The sequence below is a fragment of the Sciurus carolinensis genome, chromosome 12 (assembly GCF_902686445.1).
Source record: "Sciurus carolinensis chromosome 12, mSciCar1.2, whole genome shotgun sequence".
In the NCBI taxonomy this organism is placed as follows: Eukaryota; Metazoa; Chordata; class Mammalia; order Rodentia; family Sciuridae; genus Sciurus; species Sciurus carolinensis.
Window position 1 is genome coordinate 81,196,620 of NC_062224.1, and position 14,407 is coordinate 81,211,026.

Here is a 14,407-nt window from a genome sequence, read left to right on the forward strand (position 1 = left end):
CTAGCCTGCTAATCGGAATTTGACCACATGCACAAAAAAAAATTTAAGAAAGGAAGAATGTGCCAAAGAATATGTCTAGTGAACACAAACTCAGGAGAGAGTAACCTACACATTTGCTTGTCTGAGATCTGCCCAGGCTCACTAAAGCAGGTCTCTCTCCTTCCAGGAGGTGGCTTCCCCTGATTCCTCATCACAGGGAGCTGAGGTTAATCCTGGCCCTTAGGGAGAGTACAGAAAGTAGGGCAGGTCACACACTCCCTCCTCCATCTCAGCTGATCAACTCACTTTTTTTTTTAGCGGTACTGGGGATTGAACTCAGGAGCACTTAACCACTGAGCCACATCCCCAGCCCTTTTTCTGTATTTTATTTAGAAACAGGGACTCACTGAGCTGCTTAGGCCCTCACTAAGTTGCTGAGGCTGACTCTGAACTCACAATCCTCCTGCCTCAGCCTTCCCAGCCGCTGGAATTATATGCTTGGTGGCGCATCAACCAGCTGACTTTGCATGTAACTGAGAGGAAGAAATCCAAGTTCCAAATGAATGACTGTTAAAACTTTCCTCTGAAGTGCCAACTGGAGAAGCCTGTGAAGGGACCCCAAGCAGAGGAACTCGCACCATTATCTACTTCATCATAACCGTATGCAGAGAATTTCTTTCCAGTGCTTCCTTTGCCCTTTTTTTTCTTCTTTTCTTCTTCCCTCCCTCTCCATCTCACCCCACCCTTTTTCCCTACTTCCTTTCCCTACTTTCCTTACCTGTTCCAGGTACTGTTCTCACACCTAAAGAAAGAGCCTCCCACCCCCAGAATGAGCAGAAAGATCAGAGAAGCCCTGTTTTGGAATGATCACCAACACCTGGGAAAGGAAATAGGTGCTCAGGGCCAGAGTCTGTCACATGGGTCTGTGTTTTCAGCATCTCCTTCAAAGTCTTTCCGTTCTCTTCTTTCAAACTCTACAGGTTTTATGGCCTCTCTTGAAAATTCATCTCTGGGTCTCATAATCCTCCTGGTCTTCCTTCACATCAACTGAATTCTTCTTGATGTTTAATTAGAGAAACATCTCCTCATCCGGTCACAACTTGTCCTTACAAAAACACTTAAAACATTGACTTTTGCCATCCTCCCTTGACCACCAGTCCCAAGTAAAGCAGCAGCCCCATGCTTCAGAACAAAGATGCAGGAATCCCCCATCACTCACCTCAGGCCCTATAAGTGACACTTGAGAGCTGACTGTTTGGAGGGGACTGGTTTGTTTTATGACAGGAAAGCTGGGCCAGACCTCCTCTCCACCCACAGGTTGGAGCTCTACCTGTGACTGGAAGGCTCCTATTTATAAGGGACTGGGGAAGAGGAGGGGCATAGGAAAAAGAGGGAGGGGAGGAAGGAGTATTTGTCATGGATTAGGTCATTTCCTAGTCACCCTTCACTTTGAGACAATGAGGCAAGGCAGAAGGCAGCCCCTGAGGTGAGTTGACCCCTGGGTCTGAGTTCAGGCTCTACCACTATCTCTGTCATCAAAGGCAAGTCTTTTAGCATCCCTGAGCTGCTACATCTATAAAACTTAAAAAATAAAATAAAATTAAAATTAAAATTAAAAAATTGTCTTACCCCTCCCAGAGGGCAGGTGTAAAGAGAAAAGGCAAAAGTGACAGAGAGGTGCTTTGTAAATTCTGTACACGTGTAAACACATTATTACTGTGCAGAGCACACTAGTCTTTTGATGTCAAAAGAATGCAATAATTATGCCTAATTCATGATAGGTCAGTAGCCCAGAGGCCAAGGCTAGCCCCTAAGTGCCTCCTCTTAATCCCTCAGGACCAGGGACTTTAGGGGGGTTTTATGACATGCAACTACTCACAGCCCTAGGGTTAAAATGATTCAATCAAAATATATATCTCCTTAGGATCTATAAACCTGGAAAAATAAGGAAGTGTGTGCATGGACAGGCCTGAAAAGTTGGGGGTCCCAGTGTGCAGTGCCACCTGGGCTCACCCAGGGGATACAGACTGTGTGGCAGTCAACACACCTGACCACAGCTCCTGCTAGCGAGGCATTAGGGCTTCAGTTTCCCTGCATGTGGAATGAGTGCATCGGCTGGAGCAACGGTTTCCATGATGCAGTCCACAGAACCTAGTGTCGATGAATGCTTGCCTTGCATAACACACCCAGAAACAAGATGACTCAGATCAACTGAGAAGCCCGGTATGCACTTGCCCCTCTTGGAAACATGATGTTCCTGACAGTAGTAAAGATTTTGGGGAGGCCAGTGGAGAGTTGGGGATGAGACTTGTCTTGCTTCACCCAACACTTCCCTGAGATAGAAGACCACTTCCCTGAGAAACACAGCATGAGGAGCACTAGACTCTGAATCCGGGACTGGCAACCTTTAGACCCCAGGCCAAATCCAGCCCACCATTTCTAAGCTATAAGTAGCTTAACACTATGACCTCAGAATAGGTTTTATCCTTTTAAATGACTGGGGAAAAAATAAAAAAATAAAAACAATATTTTGTGATACATGAAAAAATATATGAAATTCAGATTTCAGTGCCCACCGATAAAGTTTTATTGGAACAGCCACACCCAGTTATTTACTTACATTGGCTACTCTTGTGCTATAATACCAGAGTGAGTAGCTGTGACTGAGACCCCATGGACCTCAGAGCCTGCAGCGTTCACTATCTGGCCCTTTACAGAAGTTGCTATACCCTGTTCTACGTAACACTCCTGCACAAATGTTCTCAGTTTCCTTAAACTAGCTCCAAGAAGAAATGGAGTGGGAATGTGACAAGAGAAGGATAGCATTCCCCAGCTCAGTGGAAAAGAAAGAACTGTGCGTAGGTCCTCAGCAAAGCCTCGCCGGGCTCTCTGACACTAGCTCCAGTCCCTCATTGGCATGCACACCGTTGTTTGTTTTCTTAGGTAAACAAAACACTTGCTCATAACCCGACTCAGCCACCCACTTGGCTATTACTGTCACCAGCTGTGTCCTTTGCTTCCGGAGGGCCTGAATCTTGCCTCCTTGCCCTAGGAAGGGACTTAGCCCCGTCATCATTTCTAAAAATCCCTGCCTAGTATGGGAAGTGGACGCAGTGATGAGCCAGAACAGAAGACCAGGTAAGAGTGTGAAGCAATGGATGAGGCGGAGGCAAGAAGTGGAAAAGGAAAGGGAGCCCCAGGGTAGCACACGGCTAGCCAACGTGCGTTGACAGCAGGAGGGCAAACAAGCTGAGCAGGTCCCCGGGCAGGCTGGAACAGGGTCACGGGGCAGTGAATGTAACTGGGCAGGCTCCAGAATATCCACCTGGGATGGTAAACAGTGCCCTCTAAGAAAGGGAGAATGTAATATGGATATTCCACGCCAATGCCATCGTGGGACTCAGCCTGGATGAGCCTGTCATAGCTCTACCGCCTGAGACGGGAAGCAATGAGAGAGCTCAGGGACATTGGCCCGACCTCTCTGAGACCGCTAGCTTTGGAGGCAGGCAGACCTGACTTGACTTGGATTCCACATGAGAACCTCTGGTTCCTCACCTGTAAAATAGAGTCCTTCCAGGGCTACAGGGACACAATCATATACAACTTTGCTCTCAGTGTGACTCACCAACTGCAACAACGATATATCAGAGCTTGTTGGAAATGCAGAACTTCAAGTTCTTCCCCAAACTACTGAATCAGAATGTGCATTTTAAGAGACTCCCAGGGTGATTCCTATGTATGTTACATTTCGAGAAGTGTCTGTGTAAAATATATGAAGTTCTTGACCCTGGGTCTTTCCCACAATAAATGCTCAGCTCACGAGGGCTCCAAGTGAAGGGGGAAAGGACTAGAGCAGGGGATCTGAGTGGACAATTTGGCCCCCGGGGAATAGTGGCCAATATCTGGAGACACCCTTAATTGTCCTAACTGGGAGGAGCTACTGAATTGGAATGCCAGCGTTGCTGCTAAACATCTGCAGTGCACAGGCTAGCCCCTCACCAGGAAGAATTACATGGTCCAAGATGTCAGTGGTGCTGGGGTTCAGAAACCCTGGGCTAGAGGGATGAGGTGGCTGTGGGGGAAAGAGCTGGAAGAGAAACAGAGAAAGATAAGAAGGTAACCCTTACTGGATTGGGACGTAGTGCCCAGAGCACCAATGGCAGTGGATGAGTAAGGCCTGGTCCATTGCCTCTGTCCTGTACCAAGCCAAGCCCTGAGGTGCTTCTACTCCCCATGAAAGGATGGAACTTGGGGTATTTCCTTTACAAAAGTACGGGGTGAAAGAAAAGTTCATCTGAGGGTGAGGTGACCTTGACTCTCTCTGGCTCATAGAAATGAACAACAGAAGGGACTAGAGTGTCCGGTTCCTGACTTTCAGTCCTTGTGGTTTTTTCAGTCTTTCCCTGAACCACATTTCACGGCAGTTTCTCATTCTTTCCTACATTCATTTATTTATTAAGTGAACATTTTCTAAGCACCTACTGAGTGTCAGACCATGCTATCCAAAAAAAACAAAAAAAACAAAAAAAAAACCTGAATTACTATGGTAACAGTTATGTAGTGCTCAAAAAAGGCAAATCTATACAGGCAGAAAATGAATGGTTTGACCAGGGCTGGGGTTAGGGGCAGGATGGGTGGGAGGAACAGAAGTGGCCGCTAAGGAGTATGGGGCTTCTTTTGGGGGTGATGAAAATGTTCAAGTATGTAAAATTAGAGTGTGGGGATGGATGCATAACTCTGAATATGCAGTAAACCCTCGAATTGTACACTTTAAAACAGGTGACCTCTGGCATGATGTCACCTCCGAGACTGATTTTTCTAAAGGAGAGTTTAAAAAGGAAGTGAGGAAGGGAGGAGGGGCTTCAGTGGGAAGGAGATGAATCCCATTCTCAGATATTAATTGGGGTCAATGCTCCTGGAAGAGCACTCTCCTTTCCTCCTCCTTTCTTTGCACTTACAAGGAGCTCTGTTTATTCCCAGGCAGCACTTATTTTCCCTTCTGTGCTCCTATGGACTATGGCCACTTCTTTTCTGATGGTATCCACGTCATCCTTCCCTCATCCCTGGTTGATTTCATCACCAGGCTATCAACTCACTGGGCCTCCAGCCTGAGGGTTATCCACCTCAGAATTCCCCTCAGAACCTGGCACATGGCAGGAGCTTAGTCAGCGTTCAGTGAATGAATGATTTCATGTGACAGGTGTTATATGTCACCTTCTCCTGCCCTGACACATAGCCCTTAAAACCCTTGAATCCCTGAAGTGATAAATATCTTCTCTTGTTAATGAGATAATTGATGACTGAGGGTTCCTGCATAGCTTTGGGATGGGGCTGCTTGCCAGAGGAACTAACCATGTGATTAGAGGGTTGGAAGGGTCAGCCCCATACCCATACCCATACCCATCTCCCCAGGAAGGGGAGAGATGCTGAAGGTTGAGTTGCTTGCCAAGGGCCAGTGGTTCAATTATTTATAACTGTGTCATGAAACCTCCATGAAAACCCTAAGGGACAGGGTTCAGAGAGCTTCCCAGTGGTAAACACATGGGGGTTTTGAGGAATATGGGGACTCCGTGTCCCTTTCCACATGCCTTGCCCTATGCCTCTCTTTCTTCTGACTATGAATGAGTTGTATCATTTTATAATAAACTGGTAATCCAGTAAGGAAATGGTTTTCCAGAGTTCTGTCACCCATTTCAGCATATGATGAACCAGGGGAAGACATGGTGGGGACCTCCAATTTTTAGGTATGTGGTCAGAATGAAAACCTAAAGTGCCAATTGCTATCTTAAGTGAGGGCAGTCTTGTAGGACTGAGGCCTTAATCTGTGGGATCTGATGTCACCTCGAGGCAGATAGGATCAGAAGGGAATTGAATTATAGGACAACCAGGTAATATTCAATGAGAATTGAAGAATTGGTTGGGGTGGGAGGAAAAAAACCTACTGGTGTGAGTAGAGCAGCAAAGGAATACTACATAATTTCACTAGTCTCTAAATATTAAGTATTATTATGTACAGGTCACATAACCCAAGCTATTTGTTGAGAAGTTTTTCCCAGGCATTTCTTGCCTGTGCTCAGGCAATAACCATTGACTGTGAGACATGGCCTGCATCCTATGACATTATTAAACACCTGGACCAACCCTGCATGTGCCCCCAGTACAAGAAAAAAATTCAGGAAATGTCTTGACCACATATCTAGACCTAGAATTCCAGGGAAACAGAATCTGTGATCAGGCCAGTATGGGAGAGACCCGGGTCTGTGAATGAGTTCTTTTCATTAGTGCTACCAACCTGAACAAGTCACATCCATTCTCTGTGGCACATGACTTTTTCTGTCTGTGGTGGAAAGGGATTCCTCTAATCATGTATCTTATAGATTATCCTCCAGTCTCACCGCCCTTTAAAGTCCTTCTCCCTCATTTAGGAGATTCTAAATGCACAACCCTGATCTAATTATTCCTCGGCTCCTATAAGGGTTAATTGGAATTGTCAGTTTGACTGGATTAAGACATACCAGATGATTAAGAGGCTTCTGGATGTGTCTATGAGGGTTTGTCTAGGAATGATTGGCCTGTGGGATATTGAACTGAAGTGGAGACCCTCCCTAAGTGTGGGCAGCACTGCCCGTTAGGAAGGAATAAAAGTTGGAAGAACAAGGAAGTAGACGCAGATGCAAGCTCAGCTCTTCTTGAATGGGCCCTTAATCGCTGCTTCCATCATCTGAGGATATCGGACCCTCGCTTCTTCACTCTTCTAAAGCGGACTCCGGCAGTGATTCTCCAGGTCTTGGACTAGGGTAGCACAGTTGATCTTTCTTGTTCTGGGACTTCTGTGTCTTGGACTGTACGGCTGCTGGTTCCTCCAGCTCTCCAGCTGCAGATGACCATTGTGGGCTATCCAGCTTCTGGTCGTGTAAGCCAATCTAATAAATCATACTTTCTGTTGATTCTGTTCCTCTAGAGAACCCTGACTAATACGACCCCAAATCATCTTCAGCTTCTGGTAAGGAAAGTTCTCTCCTCTGACCCACTGCTCCTTTTCCCCTTTTAAAAAGTCTTGCCTAGGGCCTATCACAGAGCCCTCTACACACCAAGTGCCCATCAGTGTGCTTGTTCACAAATCAGTTCTTAATTTCAAAACCAGGTAAATGGAATATACTGAAGGAGGATAATTAAATTGCTTTTTACCGTTCTGTGATCCTCAACAAGTTATTTCTGTGTATAAAAGTTCACATAATAGGATGCTATTCCACCACTACAAATAATTCATATTTACTCTCTCAAAAAAACAAAAACAAAAACAAAAACCAGCAACCACTTTTGCCAATTGTAGTGGTGCATACTTGTAATCCCAGCAACTCAGGAGGCTGAGGGTGGAGGATTGCAAGTTCCAGGCCAGTCTGAGAAACTAAGCAAAAAGCCTGTCTCAAAATTAAAAAAAAAAATAAAATTTTTTTTAAAGACTGGGGATGTAGCTCAAAGTGTCCCAGGGTTCTAGTCTTAGTTTAAAAAAAAAAAAAGAAAAGAAACTTTTTAGAAATCAGGTTACAAATGACATATACAATGTGATTCCATCTTATTAAAAATAAAATGGATTCGTGGATTGAAAATGACCTAGAAATATAAATACTGAGCTGTTAACAGGATTATCTTTGGTGAGATAATGAGTGTCTTCAATCTTTATAGCTATGTTTTATCTGCATTTTCGAAGTTTTATGCCGTGTGGAAGATTTTTTAAATTTTTATTTTAAAATTAAATATATTATTACCTAATTGCCTGCTGAAATGGTTGAAGTTCCCTGACCTGCCATTGCACACTAAGATCTAGCCTGTTCATCTTTCCAGCTTTCTCTCCTTCACACACCTGCTGCCAGCCAAACTGAGCTGCTCATCTCTGCCTGTGACTCTGTACCTTTGTTTAGTGGAATCTGAGATGTGGCTTATGACCTGCCAAACACTAATCACCCTCTATTGCCTTGACATAACCATATGGAACATGTTGTTGACTATCAAAAGAACATCACATACATATGTATGTATGTGTTTACCTATTTGTGTGTAAACACATGTAAAAATGTGTATGTATACATATGCACACACATACACACACACAGGCACACACACACACACACACACACACACATCTTAAGGGCGTTTATTTTGAATGAGTAAGATTATAGGCTGGGCAGATTTTTATCTTCATTTTAAAACCAATTCATATAATTAGCATTAAAAAACTTGTCAAACATCTACAACTTTTGACAGATGAAGATATGCATTAAAATTTTACCCATTCTTCAAGTTCTCTTCCTTGAAGCCATTCCCAAAAGTTGCAAGGTGTATCTGCCACCCCAAAATACTGCAACAATTTGAACTTATTTTGTGGCACTTAACCCACTGCCCCAGACAAAATCTTGGGAAGGCAAAGCAACAGATTCCACGTGCTTCTCTTTTCCTCATGCCCAGCACAACACAGTAGCTTGTTGAATAAATAAACAAATAGTGAATAAGATACTTGATGGGAAAAATGTTCAGAATGATTCAAAATCTGTATTTTATTGGAATAACCTCATCACATGAGTAAAGAATTTTAAATCTGAAAGATTTTAAGGTAGATATCCATTTGAAGTTATGACAGACATTGTGGTGGCTCCCTCTCGTTTATAATTTTCCTCTTTTGGGAACACAGGAGAATTGCACTTCACTGTTCCATTGAGTTAGGCATGGCTATATGACTGAATCAAATGAAATGCAAGTGTTGGAAACATGTGTCATTCCAGGTGGAAGCATCCCCCATGCTCTCTCATTCCCTGCTTTTATTCAGATGGCAGCATTATAAGATAGTAGCATTTATTTCCACCTGTCCCTGAGTATCAGGGTGAATAAGGCCCCATGCTACCATCTAATGGACATATAGAACAAGTGAGAAATAATGTTCACTGTAAGAAGCCATTGAAAGAGACCAAGGTGTAGCTTGCTACTGCAGCATAACTTAGCCTAACCTGACTAATACAGAAGGGACATCAGTGGAGAGAAGGATTGAAAGGCTTTTAAAGGGATTAAATTGATTTAGATTCTGCTATCAGAAAATGAGTTTAGATTGCTGTAAACAATGCTATAGACTATAGGACCATGAATTCAGACTCTTCTATAGGTAAAACAACTCATTATAAGTAATAGAGATTCTCGGATTCCTTTTTTTGATGGGAAACACTAGTTTCTCTTTGAGCACAGCATTACCTACCTATACATTCAGCAGGGTGAGGTCAGATTATAGTATGATGCTCACCACTGAGGGGTCCAGTTATTAGCTGCACAAGTTCAGTCAGGAGTCATACAATGGAGAGAAGAGCTCTGGCATAGATAATGAAGGGAAGACTAAAAGATCATTTGCAAAAGAGATATTTTTTCTCTTGGTGAGAGTATATAGGGGACCTTTGAATTGTAGAATCCTGAGATGCTAATAAAACATTTAGGGCAACCAATACACACACACACACACACACACACACACACACACAGAACACACACAACACACACTCCACTTAGTCACATACTACAAAGATTTTTAAACTGGCACATATAAAAGTATTTTTAGGTATGACTGAAATAACCTCTTCCTCAAATTAAAATTTAGATTCAGTTTCTTCTTCACTTAGCAAGACAAAGGATATCTTAAGATTTACAGAGACTGTCACATACCTAATATGAATAACGAAACAGAACTGTTTTAAACAAACCTGTCAAAGAGGTACTAAGATATTCAATTATATAGTCTTTGTCCATCTTACCAGCTGATGGAATTACCAATGGGGATGGGTTTTGACTAAAACCATGCACTATGTTGGGGGCAGGCAAGGTCCCCAGCCTTCTCATCATGTTCCTTGTCACCAGTATAGCAAAATGTGATTTCTCTCTTTATCAAACACACCACAGATAGCAAACATCAGAGCCATTCCTGGCCCTAATTGTTCTTGGTATATACATTTAGGTTACATTTTTCTAGATACATAAGGAGGAAATGGATTTCAAGGACATCAACAGAGATTTAGTTTAATAATAGAAAGGATTCTTAACCATGCTGTTGTTACTGATAGAAGGGGGAGAAATTAAAAAATGTTCTTCTAAAATCTTTAAGGAGATGAGGGGAAATTCATATATATTTGGAATCACTAGCTCTAACTCTGATAGAGATATAAATAGAGATAATAATCATTGAAGTCTCCTTTCTACCCCCCAAATTAAATATTAGTGGATGATTTCAGACATATGTATACGTGTATACATATACATGTGTGTGAACATATATATGTAATAGTGACATATCATTACTCTTAAGGAGCAGTACACACATATGTATGTATGTGCATGCACAAACACAGACACACACAGTTAAAGAACAGACAATGCTAATCTATGGAGACAGAAATTAGAAGAATGGTTGCCTCTTAGGACAGGGAATTGGCTGAAAAGGGACAAGAGGGAACTTTGTTTTTAAATAGCTTTTTTCTTTTTTATTGGTGCATTGCAGTTGCATATAATGGTGGGATTTGTTGTTACATATTAGTACATGCACACAGTATAACAATGTGATTTGGCCAATATCCCTCCCCAGCGCTTCCTCTCCCTCCACTCTTCCTGCCCCTGGTCCCCTTCCTCTGTTCTACTGATTCCTTTTGCTTTTCATGTGATCGCTCCCCACCTTTCTTTTCCTTTTTTCTGTCTAACTTCGATAGATGCAAGAAAACATACAACACTGGACCTTCTGACTTTGGCTTATTTCACTTTACATAATGGTAAGAGGGAACTTTTTAAAAATTTTTAATTTTAGTTGTAGATGGACACAATACCTTTATTTATTTATGTGTTGCTGAGAATCGAACCCAGTGCCTCATTCATGCTAGGCAAGTGCTTTACTACTGAGCCACAACCCAGTCCAAGAGGGAACTTTTTAAGGTAAGGGAAAAGTTTTTTGTCTTGATTTGGATGGTGGTTATACTGGTATATGCAAGTATCAAAGCTTACCAAGTGACACATTTAAAATGTATGTATTTTATTGATTGTAAATTAAATTCAGTTAAAAAATAAGATGTCGTGAGCTGGGGGTGGGGCTAGCTCAGTGGTAGAGTGCTTGCTTAGCATTTGCAAGGCCCTGGTTCAAACCCCAACACCACAAAAAAGAAAAACATAAAGAGATGTTAGAGTCTTGGGAAGTGATTTTTTTAAATAACTTCTATTTATTTATTTTTTTTAATATGGTGCTGAGACTCGAACCCAGTGCCTCACACATGCTAGGGGAGTGCTCTTCCATTGAGCTACAACCCCAGCCCCAGGGGAAGAGTGAATTTTAAAAATAATGGATACCATCACTCTTAAGGAGAAGGTTACTGAAGAGTAGGGAGCTTGCATGACTTCAATAGCAGATAGTGTTTTACCGAATCAAAACCAAGAAAGAAAAGAACAGCCATGGCTTTTCAGCAATATTCATGGTGATTAGCTAACAGGGCCATTTCAAAAGTTCCCTCTCATTTATTGCTACAGAGCTGAGTCAGAGTTACTGCCTGACAGATGGACATGAAGGTAGAGCAGACAGTGGTCAAAAGACTCATAAGACACTGCTGATTGTCTTGAATTAGAATTGCAGCAACTTACACTGGGCCATATGCTGTTCTGCGGCCCATATGGATATTGGATTCAAACCTGATAGTATTAGAAGCAAGAGCTCAGAAGAGAAAACTAGATAAGCGTTTCATTGAAATAAACTAGAGTTTATAAACTAGACTTTTACAAAAATGGAAGCCTCCCCCTGTGCTGACTCATCAGCAGCCTTTTCTTCTGCAGAACTGTGGGTGGGACTAGGAATGGCACCTGGAATGTGCTTGTACCATCCCCACCTTTCTTCTCTGATTCACACTGAACACTGCTTGACACATGGTAAACACTGGTAGATGCCTCAAGCAATTCCATGAATGGAATATTTTTCAGTCTGACAAATGACTTGTATGGCAAACCTCAACAGTCTCTGCTTTTCCTCACAAACCAAAAAGTCTTTTCTGTAATTTTAAGTGAATGATCCTAAGATGAAATTCCTTGGGAAGCACTGCATTAAAATCATCATAGTTTTCATTCCTTGGTATCCTAGGTTAGGATTTTCCATATCAAGAAGTCTGGAAAAGTAGAGACAAAGATTTTCACTGACAAAAGACATTCTTTGACAACAAAACCTTCCTTGTGGTAATTCCTTAATTTCCCAGAGTAAGGGAAACTGGAGATTGTGTCTTTGAAAAGGCTTACATATGATACTTGAAATGCAAAATGTTCTTAAACTGACATGTTTGCTTTTCCTTCTTTTGGCTCCTGTCTCCAGCCTTTGCCAACAGCTACATGATTGACTCAGGGACTCATTAGAAATCAAAGAAATGTGTACAATGAATCAAAATGCAGTCTTTAAAAAGTAAAAGCTAAATAAAAATAACTAAAAAAAAAGAAAACTACTTTGTGACACTATCATTCTTGACATGGAGTATTTGAATGAAATAGTAAATATGACTTTTGCAAGGGTTTTAAAAATTTGTTATTGTCATTATATTCTGGGACTTAAAATTTGAATAGTTAATAAACAAGAATCTATTTTATCACCTCTCAACAAAAAAAGAAAAAAAAAAAAAAGAAAGAAAGAAAGAAAGAAAGAAATCAAAGAAATGATGCAGAGCAAAAGATGCTTCCAGCAACCAGGGTGGGACTTTCTGTATTCAGACTCTGCCTCCAACTTCCAAAAAATGCCCTTTTGGAAAACCTTATTTCTCATGAAAATGAACAGAGGGTGTTTTCCTCTGTAGAGAAATTCTTGACTTGAAAATCACCATCCCTCTTCCCAGACCTGAGAGGAACCCTCAAGAGAGTGGATTTAGTTGTTTAATCCTGGTTGAGAGGATTTTGTTTTCCACAAGAAAATAATGATAATAATTTAGAAGAGCATAGTTTGAATGTTCATGCTTCCATAGCTTGTGATTCAAAATTAGAAATGAAAAATCTCCAACTTCCATGGACTCATCTGTTCATATAAACATAGCAGGCTCTTAAAGAATCTCTATCCTTAGAGTGTTTTGAGACTTTCCGAGGGGGCATTTCTCCTAATTTGATAAACTAGTCTGTGCCATCAGGGTTGACTGAGCCAGCTATTATAAGCTCCAGCAGCTTCTCATGCCAATTCACTCCTGCCAAAAAAATGTTATGAGGTCACATTCACTCTTAATAGGGTGTTTTGGCCCAGAGTGTTACAGAGTTCAATGAAACAGCTTTCTCAGTTTACATTCAGAGCCCCCTTTGGCTGTGGGATGTCTGTATAACCCCAGAGTGTTGGTTCTGAGAAGTTCTGGTAGTGTGGGACTGGAATTCATCATCAGTAACATTGGTTACTATTACCGAGCACAGTCCTCCATGAAAAACTTCTTTCTTCCTCAAGGTGAATCATCTGTAATGAGTAGGAGTTGCCATTAACCCTCTTGCAATCTGGTTTCTCTATGGTGGTCCCCTCAATCAGCCATGTCTGAATATCTGAACTCCTGGTGTGAATAGAGTTGAAGCCTCTTCCCCCCAAAGCACTTCAGCCCATCATAACTCAATGGAGGCAAATGGACACTTGTAGGGACAAGTGTCTCCTAGCTCTATTGATTAGGTTTCTTAGTGGGAGTGAGGGGATGCTGGAAGAAGAGTCTAAGCTCTAGTCCAGTAAACCAACCAGATGCAGAATGCTTTACAAAGTACATCTACAACTTGACATTCATAAAAGCCCTGGGAGATCAATAGAGCAGATATCATTATCTCTGTTTTATGGATTAGAAAGTCAAAGCAAACTTTAGTGACTTGCCTAAACTCAACACTAGAAAAAAGAACTATCTGGAATTCATAACAGGTCTCCAACTCCGAGTCTAGGCATACGGAAGGTAGTATGGTGTGCCTGAAACAGGCAGACCATGGAGTCACACTCTGTGTTTGGATTCTAGGCTTTGCAACTCCTAGCGGTGTCATGATTTTTCAGTGAACAAATACCTGATAAAGAAAATATTCACTACTGTACTCCAGAATGAGACAATAAAATATACTGCAGTTTATCCCAGTTCTTATCAGCCTGCACAGGGAACCTGCAAAGATGCTCTAAAGTAACAATAGTCTGAGAATATGATATGAAAACTGCAGGACAGAATTCACTGAGCACACTCTGTTTGACTGAATGGTAATGAAAATAGGTGAGAACTGAATTGTCCCCTCGTGAGCCAAATCATTCTGTCCTAAAATCATTGCACCTTAAATAACGGTTTCTTACTTTCCCTTGATGATTACCATTTTCATTCCATCCTTGTTTTTAAATAATGACTTTATAGAAATACAATTTGCATAACCTAAAGTCACCCTTTCAAAGTATATG